The 21,338-nt window shown below is 35.8% G+C and overlaps 1 protein-coding gene across 4 annotated transcripts in view; it reads right to left on the bottom strand.

Annotated features, from left to right (window-relative positions):
- LOC131426469 (uncharacterized) overlaps positions 1-21,338 on the bottom strand; it is a 152,638-nt gene that overhangs the window by 101,449 nt on the left and 29,851 nt on the right. The window contains exon 1 of one of the 4 annotated variants that reach the window (XM_058589219.1): positions 14,672-15,133. The exons of 1 other annotated variant lie outside the window; for it this stretch is intronic. The gene's annotated coding sequence lies outside the window, so the exon portion shown is untranslated. Of the gene's footprint in view, positions 1-518; positions 777-14,671; positions 15,134-21,338 lie in introns of those variants that run through there. 2 more of the 4 variants (XM_058589220.1, XM_058589221.1) reach the window with 2 other exon arrangements.

Raw genomic sequence — 21,338 nt, 5'->3', positions numbered from 1 at the left:
ATTATCTCAGTACTGACAGCGGAAATAAATGCTCGGAACTCAGAGCGAAAATGGTTCAAATGTCACATCATAAATGACCGTCAAAAAATGTATTTGTAAACAGCTGTTGAAGATCAAGAAAAATAGATATTATTATTAGTTTAAACGACTGCAAGTCGTAAATTCAATGGTCAACCATTCATAGCACAGAAAAAAAAATGCAAAACGCGTTAATTGCTCTCGTTAAGGCATTGTTTCTCGACCGCGAACTTCCAAGTCACTTTATCAACGTGTCACCTCGATTCGCTGCGTAACGGCTAACATCTTAGTCATTTATCTTAGTCCAAGTTTGTTTTTTTTTTTGGTGCCGGTTGCCTAGAAACAATACAAAACCTTCACTTTCATTGTATTTTTATTATTTTTTTTGGTTTCGTTTTTCGCTCTGCCCCGCCTTTTTCGACAATTTCAACGTTCGCGTCGTTTCACAGCATCAGCATAGTTGTCCTTGACGACGCGCAATGGCGGAACTGTATATTCACTTGTTCACGTAAATTTTCCCACCGTATTTTTTTTTGGTATGATGAAGAACTTGTCAACGTCAGCACTCGATTAATGATCTATCGACTCTTCAAATGTTTAAAACGTAGTTGACAACAGACACGCAACCACAGCCCACACGATGCTAACTAACGAAGCGGAGTCACGCTTCAGGTCACAACACAAGAAGACGGTCCCGGAAATTGATTGCGAAATTATCTGCACTCGATCGAAAGCATTTTGTCCGATCTGCAGATATACGTAATTCACTTTCCCGACCGACTGCGACGGGCGGATTTCGTCAGTACTCAACTTCCGAAGCGAAACCGAACTCAGCACCCAGGCACTTTATCGAAGCAGAACACGAAAAGAAAAAAACAACAAATCGCGGTTCGTCGCCTACTGCGTTGTTACGCCAAGTCTGACTGACAGGCCACCGACTGACTGACTGACTGACGGATGATGAGCACTGTGTTCCGATTTGCATTCACAACCGTTTCTTCCCAGTGAATTGTTTTGCCGCGAGAATGAGAACAGAAGACCACTTGGAGAGACGGATCGACGCCACGCCGTCGTGCCCCGCCGTCTAAGTGCCGACTGGCGAATGCCTGGTCGCCGGTTACTAAGCAAACGCGGGCACGACGCTAGAATCACTTCTGACAGTCGTCGGGTTTTCCACTGCGAACCGAACCGACGGATGGGTGGATGGATGGGATCTTGCGGAATGGCTCCGGTGGAGTTAAGAAAATCGCTACACACACGCACATTCACCTGATTTTATTGTATTTATGGGTATGAAGAAACCCCGGTGGTGCTAGCAGCGGCTGCGGCGGCGACGGCGGCACATTGCCGGTTTCTCGCTGGGTGGTACTACTAAGCGAAGTGAGCAAAGTGCTAAGGGCCTCACCAAATTACCAACATCGCCAGCGAAAGAAGAAAAAAAAGTACTCGCTAGTAGTAGTACTAGTAGTAGTACACGTGAAATAAGACACCGATCCGTTTCGATAGTTGTTCTGGTGTGACTGAGAATTGCGGCACCGTCAATAATGCATTCTAACTGAGCTAGAATTTTGTTTCACTATCCTTGAACCGAACAGTGACAGCAGTACTTTCATTTACTCACAGAATGAACTGTTCGTGTGGAGTTGAAAATTTGAAAAGTTCATGGTGGGAAAATATTTTTCTCTAGTAAGGTTTGGTAAAATTCTAAAAAAAAATAATGATGCCTTTCTCTTGCCTTTCAAATAGTCTCATTAAACATTCATATGATCCTATCTTCGACCATTAGTATTGTGAGCTTATCAAATAACCTAACGAACGATCCTAAGCTTGTCAAAATTGGTTCAGCCATCTCTGAGAAAATTGCGCTGTCCGTCTTGCCGTTTAGGTCACTTATACCATCATATCTCCGGAACTAGAAATCACAGCCATTTGATCATTGAACTTGATCAATCGGTTTAACCATCTTCGAGAAAATTGCGCGGTAAAAACCTTGTTTGGTCGGTTACGTCACTTATACTATTATATCTCCGGAGTCAGACGTGAAAAATGAAATCCACAATTCACCAGAAGCTTTGAAACGAGCCTAGACTTGTTAAAATTTGTGCAGCCATCGCTGAGAAAATTGAACGGTAAAAAACAATGCGTTTTGTCGCTTACGTCACCCATACCATTATATCGCCAGATCCAGAAACGGCAGCCATTTGATCTCTGAACTTGATCAATGAGTCAATAGTAACTTTCAAATGAGTCTAAGTTGGTTGAAATCGTAATGTCGTTTATCACAGCGATTGCATAGAATTTTTATATAAGAAAGGCAAAAACCTATTCGTAATCCACCTAGTGGTGCGATAATGCCTTTTTCTTTCATCGAAACAAGCTCATTAAAATATTGTTTGCCTGATTTCTGACACTTATTTCGGCTCATTTGCAACAACAATTTATTCAGATTGATTCGGACAGTACACAAAAGCATGCGTCAGCGCTTATGTCATATATATTCCGGAACATTTCGTGGACCAAAAGTATCAGCAATAATACATTTGAACGTGATCATAGGTCACTATCTGAAATATTTATACGGGTTAAAAAATATTTTGTCAATTACGTCACTTCAACGATTATCGCCCTTATTCTGAATAACGACGTATCGTTTTTTTGATCGTATTTCATTCGTATTCCTAATAACGCTAGCAAAATCAAAGGTAGCTAGGATTCGACCGAGCCATATTCGATCGAAAAACAGATACGTTGTTATTCAGAATAAGGGCGTATATCTCCAAAACTGTTTGCGATATGATTTACGAAATCGATCTTTAGCCCAATTTTAGTCTTGAACGAGCGTAATCCATATAAACGAAATGAGTTTTAACGTGAAAATGAGTTGTGACATTTACGTCACTTATGCCATTATACCACCGGAGCCGTAAGTGACAGCCATTCGAACATCAAACCTGTTTAAAGAACCAATAGTAGTTTCAAAACGAGCCTAAGCTTGTTGAAATCGTTTCTGTCATTTTCAAAAAAATTGAGAGGAGTGAAAAATATGCATTCAGTTGGTTACGTCACTTATAACATAATATCTTCGGACCTAAAAATCACGGCATTATGATCTTCAAAATTGATCTATGGCTGAAAAGTAATTTGTAAACGAGCTTAAGTTTATTGAACTCGGTTCAGTCATCTTCGATGAAATTGAGCTCGAAGAAAACAACATGTTTTGTCGCTTACGTCACTTTTATCATTATATCCGGAACCAGAAGTCAAACCGTTTTGATCTTCGGACATAATCAATTGCCCAAAAGTAGCTTTCAAACGAGCCTAAGCTTGTTAAAATCAGAAAAAATAGCACGGTAAACAAAAAACTTGTTGAAAGGATGGTCTCCGAGGCACCGTTCGAAAGTCGGGTTTTCCAGCAATTCTATTACTTTTCTATAGAGAAAGGCAAAAACAAAAAAAAATTACAACTATGTCTGTCTCTGAGATCGTAGACAGAACTAGAACTAGCAAGAGGTAGTATTTAAGAAAAGTTTTTATTTTCTGCAGTAGTACACGAAAAGTGCAAATCAAAAACACTGGAACAGAGCGAAACTGCAGATGATGGATGTCGAACTGATGTGGATAATCAGTTCGTGATAATATTAAACCAAAAACAAAGACAAGTCTTTTCAAGCCCGAACTCATACATTTGTACACGAACGCGTGCACATGTTTGGTGGTACAATCAAACACCATGCACGTACATCGTGTACGGACTCGATGTTCGCTTGCCTACTGCTGAACAGTAATTTTACAATATCCATTCCAAAAATTATTGACAGACAAGATTATCAGCAATATCCACAAATGAATTTTCAAGTAAAAACATGAAAAATTTCATTTTAGATTCAACATGTACTTCACTCGGTAACAAGTATGTATTTTCTATGAGTTATCGAATAAATTAAGAACCACAAGCACTTAAAGACTGTCCCAGAAAGTATTGACGCACTTTGATTTCGCTGTAAATAATTCACAAGTGTTAGATATTCAAATTTTATTCGATATACTGATAATATTAGACTACAACAACAGAATATTATTCTCAACATTTGCTACTTAGCCATTGTAGACTAGCTGGCGCACCTTCTTACGAACGTTCCTCATTACATTCCGTACAGACTTCTTGGCGACAAGACACTTGATGTGCCTTCGTTAATGCCAAAAATTCCTCAATTGATCGAAGTTGTGAGCAATTTGGTGGATTCATGTCTTTTGGGACAAAAGTGACATTTTTGGTTGTATACCATTCCACTGTTGATTTCGAGTAGTGGCAAGAAGCAAGATCTGACCAGAAGACAACAGGATCCTTGTGGCTTCGAACCATGGGTAGAAGTCGTTTTTGTAAACATTCCTTGATGTATATTTCGCTGTTCATTGAAGCAGTGGTGATGAAGGGTTTCGAAATCTTACCGCAGCTACAAATTGCTTGCCAGACCAAGCTATGGTCCATTACCAAATTTTTCGACTTCTATCGATGTCTCGGACTGGTTTAACACTTGCCCTTCTCGCTCCGTTTAATATTGTGGTCCCGGTAAGGATTTGTAATCGATCGATTTGTAATGTAATTTCACGTAGGTTTCGTCGTCCATGATTATGCAGTTCAAATTTCCAGCAAGAATCGTATTGTAAGCTTTCGAACCCTCGGCCTGATCGATGCTTCTTGTTTCGGACTACGTTTTGGTTGTTTCTGCTTCTTATAGGTTCGAAGATTCAAACGTTCTTTAGCACGAAGAACATTCGACTTCGAAGTGCCACTGTTTTGGCCACATCCCGAACTGAAACCTCCTTCTTTTGCTCGAACGCCTTCGGTATACGTTTATCCAACTGAGGGTTGGCAGGACCTTTTTTTCGACCCGTTTTCGGTTTATCCTCAAAGGTGTTATCCTCACCGAACTTCTGCTGAAAGTCCACGCATTTCGAAACAAACTAATGAAAACGCATAAACAACTGCACAAGTGGTTAGAGAAGAGTGTTAACAACATGACGCAGCCATAAAAATTGACAGATTCTGAACCATTGCGAAATCGTAGCGGTTTTTGGTTGCGTCCATACTTTCTGGGACAGTCTTAATTATGTTCGAAGACTTCAGGCATCACTAAAATAATTATCTGAGCAAAACCTTCCAGTATCTTCTAAATCGTACAATATTAATTCTTTACATTCAACTCTGTTAAAAGTCGTCAGCGAATGACCGTTTTTGGCACATCAGCGAACAATTTAGATAGTTTAAATAAAGTAAAAATATGAATGGTCCGAGATGACTGTCTTGACACAGCTTACTCAGAAAGGCGTGGTAGGGCAGGTATCAAATTTTACTGCCATGCCACGATTTGTTAGGTAAGATTGAAGCCAAGCAACGGCTATTTGATGATTTTTTTTTTCAAAAGCAATTGAAAAATCCGTGTATCTGACGTCGATTTGTAGTCGCGCTTGTAGTGACTGCATGATGAATGACGTATAAGACACAAAATTTGAAGATACATACATACATCGTTTAGGCACAAAACGACGCTGAGTTGAAGATATGTAGTTAGAGCAGTTATGAGTGATGAAGTCTAGAACGATTATTTAGGAAAACTTGGAAACTGTACAACTTTTTCTTCAACTCAAATACAAATAAAAGGCCATATAATTTCATAGCTTGCTATAAAATTTCATCCTGATCCGACTTTCGGTTCCGGAAAAAAATATAAAAGTGCACTCGATTTTCTCAAAGCCCGCTCATCCAATTTCCATAAGCTTAGGTTCAAATGAAAGGCCTTACAATCCCATGCAAACCCACCGAATTTCATCCGGATACGACTTCCGGTTCCGGAATAACAGGCTGCACTGATTTGTAGAATTTTGTCCGAATCCGACTTCCGGTTCCGAAAATACCTATCATTTAGAGCGATAATTCGAAAAACAAGGAAAATTCCTTCTAAATTTGTCTCAAAATTGTTTCAATTTGTAGGTTATGTTAGTTGCTGGACCCAATTTAAGTTGAGCCGCTTCCCAGTGCCCGGTTTAGGAAGTTTCGAAAATAGTGGTCAAAAACTCAAAAAACAGAACTCTCTGCACTTGTTCAGAAACGACTGAGTGGATTATTACAAATTTAGACTCAAATGAAAGGTTTCACGGTCTCATAGCAGGCGAGCAGCGCGTCACATATGCTTTATGTTTCGTCGTCAGTGCATTTCCTTCTGTCTATCAGTCAATTCATGCGGCACCTATTTTCCGACCTTCAAAATCATTTCCATGGCTTTCAAACATAAAAAATTGCTCTGCAAGTTGTTGCTGTTACATTCGACAATCATCTTCCTCCAATGATGCTTACGTTTTGGGGTCTTCAAACTTATTTGGTGGTCTGCCGAAGCCTTTCGTTTCACATGTCAAAAACACCACTTCTAAGCCATTCTTTGCAATGTATTTCCCTCAAAGTGTGCTCGCCGTAAGCTTCCACCAGCGTTCGGTTGATTCGGAAGCCGTTTTCTTCCTTCCATCCGGCACAAAATTCTTCAGTACAGTAACAAAAATCGGTTGTTCTGTAAAATCCTGGGTTGATTTAAACCGATTATTCCAGTTGTCAGTTGTCAAAATTACAAATGACAATTCGATGCAACGAAGACTTCCTTTTGTACCTGGCGAGCAACATTTTACAACCGGTTTTTTTCTGCCTATCAGTCAAATTATGCGGCACCCATTTTCATACCATTAAAATTAAAAATCGAATATTTTCGATTAAACTCAAATCAATTCTCAATAACGTAGAACTAGATTACACTCCCTAGTAACAGAATGACTTCAAATGCAAAAGCATGAAAACTATCAACTCAATTAATAGAACTACATTTTCCAACTACCATTTTTTTGTTCGATTTGCGTAAGACTTTGTAAGCAAAAAGTTTCATCACAGCCCTCAAAGCCCTCGGCTGCCGCTGTTTGGCTTGGACCTTAAAAAACACTACAAACACACCCTAGTTTGGCGTTGATTTGGTTCCTACTGAGAAAAAACTCGACGGAACCAGCGGGATTTCATGTTCTGAAAAATTAGTACATGCCTTGAGTGATCGAAGCTGTTTTGCATACAGCAAATTTACTGACAAATATTGAGCATTCAAAACCCGTGACAACCCCACAAGACGCGAGACGGCAGTGACAATTTTCGGACAACCTTCTCCTTCCAATCAAGTGTGAATCAACTCTCCAAACAGCCTGCCGGGCCTGCCTCTAATCGACAGATTCAACAACATTACCATAAACTGACAGCATGAAGATTTGCTCGCCCGCTCAACCTTGGACCCGAGGTACTCCGGAGCACTGTCAGTCTGTTTTTGGGTACGCATTGGCAATCACACTCAAAACGGAACGCACTTTTGGTTATCCGCCTTCAATTTGACTAGGGGCGGTGGTCATGAACCGACGACGTTTGGCTGACGGTGCGGCTGTGGATGACCAAAAATCAAACCCAACCGTCGTCTTTTTAATGGGGTGTTTGCCCAGCGCTAGTGAATCGTATGTTCGTACAATCGAAGCATGCGACGGGTGGCCAATTGGGCAATTTGGTCGACGATTCGAGCCAAAGTGTTAATGTTGTTATTAAATTGCCTATTCACACACACACCCACACACACACTCAATCCCTTTGTGCCTTTGTGCTGCTATGGATACTGTTTTGGGGCCCCTTTCTGGGAGGCAGGGCATGCTTTACCAAAATTGACTGTCTGAGGAGGATAGTGCCTTCAAACTGCGCTCCGACAGTCGGTTCATTGATGGAAGGTGATTTAGCATATTCATTAGTTGGATTTATTTATGAACGGTTTTCCGTGCACAGAATGGAAACGTTGTTTGTAGTGCAGGATTTGTCAATATTTTATTATGTTCCGTCGAGTAAATTTTTAATGTTGGGTCACATCATACGTGGTCCAAACACGAAAGCAGAGTGAGCGGGATCGGCCAACTGACAGCCCTTTGTTACACTATTGACGTCGGACTACATCACATATCGTGTGTCATGAGAGACAAAAGTGGCTTCGATGCTCAAGGTCATTGTCCTTTTGAAGATACCAATTTTAGTTAGTAGGTCAAAATATCTTCGTTTGTACACCCGTGACTTCTCTTCTTTTTTTACCAAACTGAACAAATTCGGTACTGCTTCCCAACCAGACACGCTTCATTCGAACCCCATCTCAAAACGTAGCGTTCTCCGAGAAGTTCTTTTTAGATCAATGGCTTTTGCCTGTTTCGAAAGCGATGAAGTCTTTTTTTATGCGAGTTTACGTACCGCATAAAAAAACCGGATAACTCTGAAACTTCGCATTAAAAAAAATCGCATAAAAAAAGACCTTAGTGTATTTATTTTAATTATTCTTAACTGTGCATTATAGACCAAGAACCCAGCTCTGGGTAGAACCTCTAAATAATTGACTTTAACCAAATGTTTGCCAGACTACTGAACGAAATTGGTTTACAACAAATCTCTCAATTATATCGCAAAATTGAGATCTTAAACTTTGGATGTAAATTTTCAGACTTGGAATTCAAACTTTGGGAATGGATTGTTTAGCTTTAAGCATAGAACTTAGTCTTTAGTCCTTTGGCATAAGAATATAGAAATTAAAGCTCATATTTTTTATTACAGACATTAGATTTTAAACTTTGGACATTGGACTTTAGAGCAGAGGTCTGAGACCTTGAACGTTGAACTTTTGGTCGGTAAATTTTTATTATGGACCTTACATTTCAGATTTTAGACCTACAAAGTTGAACTTCAGTTTTCAAATCTTTCAATTTCGACCTTCTACTTTGGACATTGATAGTTTTAAAATGTATAATTTTAAATTAGAAATTAAGAAAAAGCCATTACGAAAAATAAATTATGAATCAGAAATTGATTAATTATAACTTTTTATTTAGCCCAGATTTTAACTTCTTAGAGTCGTTCGCCGGGGAGTAAATCAAAAATTAAAAATAAGAACATAATAATTGAAAACTAGAAATTAAAACATAGAAATTCGAAAATGAAAGTTAGAAAACAGAAATTTGAAATAAAAAAATCGACATTAGAAATCAGAAATTACAAATTTTAAATTAGGAAGTGGAAATCAGAAATTAGAAATAAGAAATTGGAAATTCAAAATGAGAAACTAGAAATTAGAAACAAGAAACTGGAAAGTAAAAGTTAAAAATTAGAATCTAAAATTAGAAATCAGATATTAGATATTACAAATCAGAAATAAGAATTGGAAAATAGAAATTTGCAATCAGAAATTAGAAATAATAAATTATAAACAAAAATAAGAAATAAAAAATTAAAAATTAGAAAGTAGAAGTTAGCAATTCGAAAATAGAAATTATCAACTATCAATTAGAAACTTAGAAGTAGAAGTTAGAAATTAGAAATAAGATATCAGGAATTAAAAATTTCAAATTGGAAACTCGAAACAAGAAATGCGAAAATAGAAGTTAGACATGCTTAATTAAAGATTATAAATAAGAAGTTGGAAAATTTCAAATTAAAAATTCGAAGATAGAAAATTAGAAATAAGAAATTAAAAATTTAATATGGGATAGGAATTAGAAATGAAAAAATTAGAAATTCAAAGTTTTATTTAGAGACTAGATATTGGAAATTAGATATTAAAGATAAGAAATTAGCTATTAGAAATGAGAATTTAGAAATAAAGAAGTATAAATTAAAAATTAGAAGTTGGAAATCATAAAAAGGTAGTAAAAAATTAGAAATTATAAAAAAGTAATTAGAAGTTAGAGTTTAGATATAAAATATTAGAAATTAAAAAATACAAATTGGAAATTAGGGACAAGAAATTAAAAAGTAGAGCGTGGAAATCATAAATTAGAGATTATAAAATAAGAAATAATAAATTAGAAATGAAATTTTTTTTATAATTCTATACTAAATACAAATAATTGTATATCAGAAAATTGGAAATCGGTAATTCCCCCTCGGCCAGAGTAGCCCATAAAGGAAAAAAAAAGAAAAAAGAAAGAAAATTGGAAATCGGAAATTAGAAAGTAGAAATTAAATATAAGAAAGTAGAAGTCAGAAATAAGTAATTAGGAAGTAGAAGTTAGATATCACAAATAAGAAGTATAAGAATAAAAATTAAATTAGAAGTTTGAAATTAAAAATAAGAAATGTATAATTAAAAAAAATAGAATGAAAAAGTTAGAAATTAGATATTAGAAATCAGAAATTAAAAATAAGAATTCAGAAATTGGAAACTAGACATCAGGAATGATAAATAAAAACGATGTTGGAAAAAGAAAGAAGATTTCGTCAATCTGCAGTACAAACTCAGTAATCGAAATATTGATATGGTAAATAGAAAAACACTGGGAAACACTTAGGAATCATAAAAAATAATACATCAGAAACAAGAAATCCGAAAACAGAAAGTTGAATTCGGAAATAAGTAATCAGAGAGCAAATATAAAAAAAATTCAGACACCAGACATCGAATATCAAAAATTTGAAATTGGCAAATTGGAAAATGAAAATAGTTAATCAAAAATTAGAAATTTCGAATAGGAATTCGAAAAATGATAATTAGACAAAATAAATTCAAATTTCTTATCTCAAGTTTTGTTTCCTAATTATGACTATTTTCGATTGCTGGTTTCGGAAATGGTCATAATTAGGAAACAAAACATGAAATATGAAATTTGAATTTCAGATATGCGATACTAGATTCAAATTTTTAGTTTTGACATACAGATATCGCTATTTGAATCTTTCTGTCTGAAGTTGAAATTTTTACTTTAAACTTTTGATTGCATTGGAATTTGGTTAATGAATTTGATTAATGACTTTTTACTATTGACTGTTAACTTTCACTATTTCCTTCTAAACTTACGACTTAAGAATTGAAGAACTGAATCTTTTGACTTGTATCTGGTGACTTTTTACTTGCAACTGTTCTGATTTTGAGCTTGAAACTAGTGATTTTTGACTTGTAACTTATTAGTCGTAGAATGTGACTTTTTACCTTCAACTTTCAACGTTTACCTCCCATAGGCGAACGACTCTAAGAGGTAAATCGATATAATAATAATAATAATAATAATAATAATACTAATCATAATCATAATAAGAATAGAAATAGGAATAGGAAAAGGAAAAGGAAAAGGAAAAGGAAAAGGAAAAGGAAAAGGAAAAGGAAAAGGAAAAGGAAAAGGAAAAGGAAAAGGAAAAGGAAAAGGAAAAGGAAAAGGAAAAGGAAAAGGAAAAGGAAAAGGAAAAGGAAAAGGAAAAGGAAAAGGAATAGGAATAGCAATAGCAATAGCAATAGCAATAGCAATAGCAATAGCAATAGCAATAGGAATAGGAATAGGAATAGGAATAGGAATAGGAATAGGAATAGGAATAGGAATAGGAATAGGAATAGGAATAGGAATAGGAATAGGAATAGGAATAGGAATAGGAATAGGAATAGGAATAGAAATAGGAATAGGAATAGGAATAGGAATAGGAATAGGAATAGGAATAGGAATAGGAATAGGAATAGGAATAGGAATAGGAATAGGAATAGGAATAGGAATAGGAATAGGAATAGGAATAGGAATAGGAATAGGAATAGGAATAGGAATAGGAATAGGAATAGGAATAGGAATAGGAATAGGAATAGGAATAGGAATAGGAATAGGAATAGGAATAGGAATAGGAATAGGAATAGGAATAGGATTAGGAATAGGAATAGGAATAGGAATAGGAATGGGAATAGGAATAGGAATAGGAATAGGAATAGGAATAGGAATAGGAAAATAGGAATAGGAATAGGAATAGGAATAGGAATAGGAATAGGAATAGGAATAGGAAAAGGAAAAGGAAAAGGAAAAGGAAAAGGAAAAGGAAAAGTTAAAGTTAAAGTTAAAGGAAAAGGAAAAGGTAAAGGTAAAGGTAAGGGAAAAGGAATAAGAATGGGAATGGGAATAGGAATAGAAATAGGAATAGGAATAGGAATAGGAATAGGAATAGGAATAGGAATAAGAATAGGAATAGGAAAAGGAATAGGAATAAGAAATAAAATATGAATAAGAATAAGAATAGGATTAAGAATACCTCTTGACTTGTGACTTTTGATTTGCGACTTTAGACTTAGAACTTAAGATTTTAGGCATAGAACTTTCGTTTGTTGATTTGTGACATTAAATTTCTTGTGACAATAAACTGGCCGGTGAAACTTTAAATTTTTAACTTTTGAATTTTCATCTTCGACTTTAGACTTCAGACTTTAACGTGTGATTTGTCCTTTAGACTTTGGAGTTACAACTGAAACTCATAGAAATTAGATGTTTATCATTCGACTTTAAACTTTATAGTTTTGCCTTTTGACATGTAACTAGAGACTCTTGACTGTAGAGATTTTTCTTATTTGATTTTTTACTTTCGTCTTTTAACTTTTGACTTTTGCGTTTGGCAGTTGACTTTGGATCCTTTACTATCACTTTTTTTTGCTTCAATTTTTTACTCTCAATTTTTGAACTTTAATTTCATTTTTTCAGTTTTTGATCTCAGTTTGAAATTGATTCTTTAGCTAGAAACTTTTATTTTGAACTATTGACTTTAATGTTTTGGCTTTCTACGACGGGCTAGACACCTTTATTTACAATTCCTGATTTCCGTTACCTACGTTCTGTTAATACATAAATGATTTCTGTTTTCAGTTTCTTGATTTAAAAATACGATTTTCAGTTTCTATTTTTCGTTTTTTGATTTTCAATTCCTCACGTATTATTTCCATTTTATAATTTCGATTTTTTATTTCTCGTTAAAGTCTCTTACAACTTCTAACTATTATTTTATTTGAATTCTTGTTCTGACACTATATATCAAATTCGTTATCATTTATTGCATTTCCTGATTCCTGAAATTGGATGTGTGATTGATAGTGTTTGCCTTTCTCTATAGAAAGATATTAGAATTGCTGGAAAAACCGACTTTCGAACGGAGCATCGGAGACCCATAGTGTTATATACCATTCGACTCAGTTCGACGAGATCGGAAATGTCTGTGTGTGTATGTGTGTATGTGTGTGTGTGCCCTTTTAGAAGATATTTATACGCGCTCAATTTTCTCAGAGATGGCTGAATCGATTTTAACAAACTTGGGCTCGTTTGAAAGCTCCTGTCGGGCCATTGGTCAAGTTCAAAGATCAAATGGCTGTGACTTTTGGCTCCAGATATATGATGGTATAAGTGACGTAACCGACAAAACACGTTGATTTTTACCGCTCTTATACATATAAGAGTGCCAATATTTTGGGATCACCTCTTATTTCGTAAAGCGCTAGTGCTCAAAAGTTTAAGCACATCGAAAAATGTCCGCATGCAAAATTTGAGCTAAATCGGAAATGCGTAAGGGGTGCTGCCCGGTGGTTAGGGTTTGAAAATTTTCGATCTTGAAAAAGCACCATAGGAGGAAGTACATGAAATTTCCGAAATCGAAAATTTTTTTTTGTTACCAAAAATCTTAAAATTGCATGAAACGTCGAGATTTAATGTTATCTAAAAAAAAATTTTTTTTTAAAAAATCGACTTTCTGGGACTTTTGATATTTTCACTAAGTCCCAGAAAGTCGATATTTTCAAAACAAAAAATTTTCGAGATGACATTAAATCTCGACGTTTCGTGCAATTCTAAGACTTTTGGCATTAAATTTTTTTTTTCGATTTCGAAAATTTCATGAATAATGACTTCTGATTTATGCACTGATTTAAAAAAATTTTTTTTTGTTATTTTTAGACTGTCATTTGAATATTTGATATTTTCTTGATATTTAATTAAAGGAATCAAAAAATAGCGAATTTTCATTTTCGACTTCGGACTTCAGACTTTCTACATGCAAGTTTTAAATGTTCACCTTTTGACTTGTGATTTTTCTCTTTTTTTCAAACAAAGCAATGTTAAGTTATTCCATTGATTATTTGGTTTTAATGATAAATTGGCCTTTGGTTTCCAAATCACTTCCACTCGAGTAAGATCTCATTAAACGCAACATTTAGAATTTTAACGATGCATTGTCTCAAACTTTTCCTTTTGCACCACGGATTTAAAGGAGGAAAATAAAAAGAACAATTTACCAAAATACACCACATCCGGCAATTCCCGCAGATAATTAATTGCACGGATGAGGAAACCTACCACGCTGTCCTTACGCTACCTTACGCTGTCAAGATAAACACAAGATCAAGCCCACCCAGACAGCCCACCATGATATGATTGCAAAGCGGAAATGTCAAACTTCAAATAACACACGACGACACGATCACCGATAGTTCAATATTGATGAGCCATTTGTTGCGCTTCGTCGGATGCCATAATTTCGCACTTGTTGCCATTTCAAGTAAGCGAGAACTGCTGACTATCAATATTAACACCTTACGTTCGCAATGTCTAGGTTATCGGATCAATGTTTGCATTCATTTCCGCCGGTGCTTGGCCTAGCATTATCAGCCCTTTTCATCGCATTTCAAGCCTCGCCAGCTCAACGACGGGGATGACAGCGATACCGACAATGATTTTCAATTCCGAGGTTTCACAACTCAGCCACAGTAGCAGCAGCATCTATTAAAGTTAGCCTTGTAACAGTGCGATCTGTTCTCTAGAAACTTACTTCCCACGAATAAGTACTGACACTCACACACACTCGCACACACAAGAAACCCCGATAACAATCACTTCGGTTTGCACTATCGCAAATTTTTGTTTTGTTTTCTTCCACTGCGCACTTTTGGCTCGGGAAACGCGAACTTCCGGAGGCGATCTTACGGTCTGTTGGTCGGGTATTCCTGGTTCCCGGATAAATACTACGCCAACAAACGGTCGCCTCGGGAAAACGCGCACCCCGAGTTGTTCCCGCTGTCAACTTGTTGGTTCCGTTTATCTTTTTCAGCAGAGCTTGCTTCGATTTTTTTTCGTATGAGCTCGTTTTTATTCAACACAGCACATTACTTCAACATGCCAGCAGAAGGCATGGCTTGCTTCGACTGTTTATTATCCGTTCTAGTTGGAATGTTGTTGTTTTCACTGGAAGTTCGCAAATTTGATACCGATTCACGTCACACCCGAAACCGAACGACAACCGCACGCTGGGGAAGTTAGAAGCAAGTGACGATGATCATGATCGCCCCGTTTTTTCTTGCTGGTGTTCTCGATTAGTACGACCGACCGATGGGCTTAGTATTAGCTCTTTTGCTACTTCTCTCTTTCACTCTCACTCGCCAAGAGCCGACTATAAAACATGCGGAGTAGTAAGTACTATTGCGAAGGGAGAAGGGGGAGGTCTGCCGGAGCATGTCGCAGTGAGGCAATCGGTCGAGGTGGAATGGTCGTGTGTATATTTTGACCTATTGGCTCTTCTAGTGACTTGGTTGAAGAAATAGAAAAAAAAGGGTAAACCAAGCATAGATGAAGTTTCAATAGTCGTCGATGTTCACAAGCGCACATGCTATCCTGCTCGGTATAGAGCATAGAAATATACTCTCTGTTGGACGGTCTCTCGCTGTGATCAGTGATCTGTCTAGTTGAACTGAGGGTGGAGTACCTACTAATGATGACTAGTGATGACGATGACTGGGCGACTTTTTAGAACCGCATCGGAAAAAAGGGGTGGTGGTTCTCACGGGTTGTATTCTGAGGCACAGTGAAAAAAAGTACGATGATAATTTTAAATCGGATTTCTTCAATCTGAAATTTTTTTACTGGTGATCTCTACTTCGAGAGCACAAACCACAAACGGCAAACTGGCTCACCGTGGAAAACTGTCGCGTATCGGATACCGACCGACCCTTCGGAAACCCCTTTTCCATAGAAAGAAGTTAGTGTTCGTGTATGGCCAAAAAAACTAGCGACTGAAGATCGACTGTTGTCAGGGGGCAATAAAAATCAGTCATTGATAAACGTAAACAATGAAGACCACACTTGAACAGTACGCAGTGTTTACTAACCAACGGGGGGCTCCCAACAGGGTCGAGCGTACTACGAGCGGAATGGAATGGGTTACGGTTGATGGTGTCCAATGAGGCAATGCTTGAAAACCGAAGTCATATTGATTACTGCGGCGCTGCACCGTGAGGCAAAGATCACTTGTTTTATGGCATCCCCCGTGGCTGGAGCAAATAATCGGTTGACGAAGGTATTTATGGCAGGGTCCCAACTCGAACCCACTCTTTTCCCTTCTCGTCCTCCTCCTCCTCCTCCTCAACATCCTTCTCGTATGACTTATTTAACGATCGAGAAGCTCACGAAGTCTTAAGGTCACCGCGATCGACGTTCACACGATAGCTTGAACCCCGTTCACGGCGGCAGTTGTTTTCTCGCCTCAGTAGCCCTGTTCTAATCGTGCTAACGGCTTAAGTGTACTTAATGAATCTGCGAATAAAATTGTTTTTATTGGATGCGACAGGACTTTTAATGACTTGACGGAGCAGTCGGCAGGTTTGGTTTGGTACCTACTGAAAAACGAAAAAATAGAAATAAAATAAGAACACGAAACTAAAAAGTGCATAGTAATAATGATTCAAAGTGCCTGATGCTTACCCAAAGGTAGCAAAGCAAAAATAAAACGTGAGCCATTTAAGTTCCCAATAAATCTTCGTGTGACCAACTACGAGCACCGGTTCCAAGTGTTTGCCTCATCGAACTGAACAATCGAGGTTGATCCAATGTTTTCAAATTGATTTTCATGCTAAATTAAGAAGCTTATTTTAGTGAATAAATTTCTAAATAGTTTCGATTTCAAGTCGACAACTGCAAACTCTTTGCCAGATCATCCGTTTACCGGTGGACTTGTTTGGTAACTAGAATTTTCAGACGCTATCATCTCGCGCTGTAATCAGGAAAATAACGGGTGTTTTCCAGGAGGTTTAATTTTTTTCAATAAGGATTACTCTACTGTCTGAAAGTTGTTTTGACAGTGTAAAATGACGTCTCTACTCAGTATTGTTTGGCAAACCATCATTAGTAAATTAACTCCAGAACAACGTTTCCAAATAGTGGAAATTTTTTTTCCAAATCAATGTTCAATTAAAACTGTTTATAGCGCAAAATTCTCTTCAGTGATGAGACGCATTTTTGGTTGAATGGATACGTCAACAAGCCAAAATTGCCGTATTTGGAGCAAAAATAATCCACACAACGTTCAAGAATTACCGATGCATCCCGAAAAATGTACTGTTTGGTGCGGTCTATGGGTTGGTGGAATTTTAGGTCCTTATTTTTTTTTAATGATGAAAAACGACACGTTACCGTGAATGGAAATCGATACAGAACCATGAACAATGAATTTTTGTTCCAAATCTTCAAGATATGGATGTGTAACGAAATGTGGTTTCAACAGGACGGTGCCACTTGTCATACGGCGGCCGAAACAATCGACTTATCGAGAGAACATTTCAACGATAACATTATTTCGAGAAATTGACCGGTGAATTGGCCTCCGCGTTCGTGTGATTTGACGCCACTCGATTGTTTTTTTGTGGGGAAACGTGAAGTCATTGGTTTTGTTGTGGGTAAACAAGCAACTATTGGTGCTTTGGAAATCGCTATTTAACGTGTCATCACTGAAATACGCCCTCAAATGTTTGAAAAAGTGGTCGAAAATTGGACCTCCAGAATGACATTTGTGAAAAAAAGTTGTGGCGGCCGTATGCTCGAAATCATATTTAAATGTTAAATGCCAAAAATTATTTGTTGAAATCGTCGTTTTTCGATATGACTTGCCCGGGGAAATCGATGGTCGTAACAAATCGATCGTTAGTCGAGCTGTATGGCATGTTGCACCGTCCTGTTTGAAACCAGTAGTCATTCGAACCATTTCCACGAACAATGGACATCACAAAATCAAAGCATCAAAATCAGTTACTTTTTCATTTGAATACTTTGTTCTAATATGCAGTAAAGCAAAGATTTCAAGAAGGTTTCAGAAGATTAAAAAGAAGACCTAATATTCTAGATTCGAGAAAACTGGAGTAAAATGAGAGAATTCTAGGAGGTTCAAGAATGTGATAAATTTGGAAAGACCCAACACTCCAGAAGCATCAAAAGAAGATTCAAGAAGGTTGTGAACGATTCATGTAAATGCTTGAGAATTGAAAAAATACTTCAAATAGATTGGAAAATTTTAAAGTTTTCATTTTCATTTCATTCATTTTCCGGAAAACTCATGAATATACCAAAAAAACTTCAATTTGTTTCCAGAAATTTACAAAGATCCAAGTATATCCAAGCAGATCGTAAATAATTCAAGAAGATATAAAAAGATTGAAAATCGAAAAAGATTGGGGAAGATATAGGATTTAATATTCAAATAGATCCAAGAAAAATCGAGTAAATTCTGAAAATTTCAAAGGATTTGAGAAGATTGAAAAATATTAAAAACTATCGAAAAACATTCAAATGAGTTCAACAAATTTCACCGGGCTTGAGAAGATTCAAAATCATGTTTAATTAACCAAGAAGATTCTAAAGAAGATTCATTCATGAATCTCGAGTGTTTGAGTTTGAGAAGATTCAAGAATGTAGATTTGAAAAGAATTAATGCTTAAGAAGATTCTGAACGATTCAAGAAGAGGACGTTTCCCCTGAATTCCAGAAAATTAAATAAAATTAAGGTGAACTGAAAAATTTTGAAAAGATTTTTCTTGAAGGTTTAGGAAAATGTTGTAAAACTCAAAATTATCTAAAAGATTCTGAATAATTGAACTTTTCAAAAATATATTTGAAGATTCAAGTAGATTAGAAAAATTCAAGAACAGAGAAAATGCAAAAAGGTTCGCGAAGATTGCTATCTTTATTCGTTACCTTTATCTCTAACAACTCTAATTCTAACTTGTCTAATTTTGCAATGTCTCAAATTCAAAATTTCATTAAAATTAGTTCCAAGATTCCGGAAAAAAATCAACTTTTGCCCAACTGCCAATCAGTCTAACGGGTGTTTTTTTAAGGAGATTTGTTTTTTTTAATGGGAATTACTCTATTGTCCGTAAGTTGTTTTGACAGTGTAAAATGACGTCTCTACTCAGTATTGTTTGGAAAATCATCATCCGTAGGTTAACTTCAGAACAACACTTCCAAGTTGTGGATTTTTTTTCCAAATCAATGTTCAATTAAAACTGTTTATAGCGCAAAATTCGCTTCAGTGATGAGTTGCATACAATAAAAAGTCCAAAGTCATAATTCAAATTTCAACATTTCAGAATGAAAAGTTCAAATTGTCGAATATTGTTCTCAAATGTCAAAAGTCAAAGTCGAATGAAATGAAATGTTTCAAGACATAATAAAAAATTTCAGCATTTAAAATTTTCACAACAGAATTTAAAACAAAAAAGAAATATTCAAATGTCAAAATACGAATTTTTAATAGAATCTAAACTCAAAATTCTTCATTATTTGCTATTTTCATAATTGACTTTTGATTCCTGAGTTCTGATTATTTCTGATTTCTGACAGCTGATATTTTATTTCTGTTTTTAAATTTATGGTGTCTTGTTTCGATTGTTCTATTTTCTATTTCAAATTTCTCATTTTCATTTTCTCATTTGCCATTTTCAAAATTGTTTGATTTTTTATTTCTGCTATCCGATTTCAGCAATCTGTTTTCTGGATTTTTTCCATTTGCTATATAAAAATTCTGATGGATGAGTTTAAATTGCAGATTAATGAAATCTGCTTTCTTCTTCCATTTCCCTCTTTATTTCTCATTTCTAATATCTAACTTCTTATTTATAATTTCTGATTTCTATTTTCTAATTTTCAATTTAAAATTTCTTTTTTCGAATTTCTAGTGTCTAATTTCTAATATCCAATTTTCTGATTTATAATTTCTAGATTCTAATTTTTTTAATTTCAGATTTTTCATGTCTTATTTCTAATTTCGAACTTTTTTTTCAACTTCTAATTAGTAATGTCTACTCCCTAATGGCCAATTTTCCACGTTAATTTCTAACTTATAATTTCTTGTTTTTAATTTCTGAACGCTAATTTCTGATTTCTAATTTCTTGTTTCTAATATCAAATAAATGGCTGAAAGCAAAAATCGGATAAGTGCAACTTAGTTTGGAAAACCCGTTTAAGTATTTTTGAATGCAAAACTCGGATAAAAACATTGAGAGCAAAAACCGGACATGGATTTTGCAATGCAAGAATCGTTTAAAAACATATTTTCTGCAAAAACCGGACAAAATTTTAACCGATTCTTCCAAAACAAATGTATTTATCCGGTTTTTGCACTCAAAGTTTTTACCGACTGTCGAAGTTGGTTTGTTCGCCAGCAACAAATATTACCTACAAATTGGAACAGTTTTGAACCTAGTTAAACCTATATTTACTATCTCATTCTTTATTTCGATTAAATCAATTAAACGAAATCTAACAAACGAAGCGAACCTGCGTTTTTGTTACTTCTGCATATGTAGGTCAAGCTAAACAGCATAAATTAGCAGCATAAAATATGTAGGATTATTCTTCTTATTATTAATATTTTTAATATTTTTATTAATATTATTATTATTATTACTATTATTGTTATTATTATTGACATCACTACACAACTGGAACGGTATTACTGCACTACCGGCTTTCGGTCGCTCTTATCAAAAAGAATAGCTAAAATTTTTATAAACCGCAGCACCGTCTTTTACTAATATCACACACCAGTAGCAGACATCCGTAACCGTCGCGATTTCTTTATAACGTGTACGAAATAGAACAAAGCACGCATCGTTCGTGTCGTGTTTTCTTCTTCTTTCGGTGTTGTACATATTGTTAATCTACATGGCGATTTGAAAACGTTTACACTCATCGCCCTGTAACTGCGGAACCGGAAGTCGGATCCGGATGAGATTTCACAGTAGCTTTAAAGATAATATGAGCTTTAATTCAAATCAAGATATGTGAAAATCAGTTCAAGCATCGCAGAACCAACAAGCTCCGCAAACTAGAAGAAATTATCAGAAAGTTTAATAGGATTTGTTCCTGTTTTTGACCATCGTTCGTGAAAAAATACTAATGAGATGGTAGTTTTTCACTTATCACGCTTTAGTTCTGGAACCGGAAGTCGGATCCAGATAAAATGTTCTAAAAATTGTTGGGAAACTGTAAGACCTTTCATTTGAATCTAAGTTTGTGAAAATCGGTTCAGCCATCTTTGAAAAAGGTGAGTGCATATTTTTTCATTTTTTTTTTGGTGCATATCATCCTTTATCTCCGGAACCGGAAGTCGGATCGAAATGAAATTCAATAGCAAGCTAGGGGACCATGAGACCTTTCATTTGAATCTTAGG

This window comes from Malaya genurostris, chromosome 1 (assembly GCF_030247185.1).
Source record: "Malaya genurostris strain Urasoe2022 chromosome 1, Malgen_1.1, whole genome shotgun sequence".
NCBI lineage: Eukaryota > Metazoa > Arthropoda > Insecta > Diptera > Culicidae > Malaya > Malaya genurostris.
The sequence above is the reverse complement of the archived record's forward strand: the minus strand, read 5'-3'. Positions and strand labels throughout refer to the sequence as shown.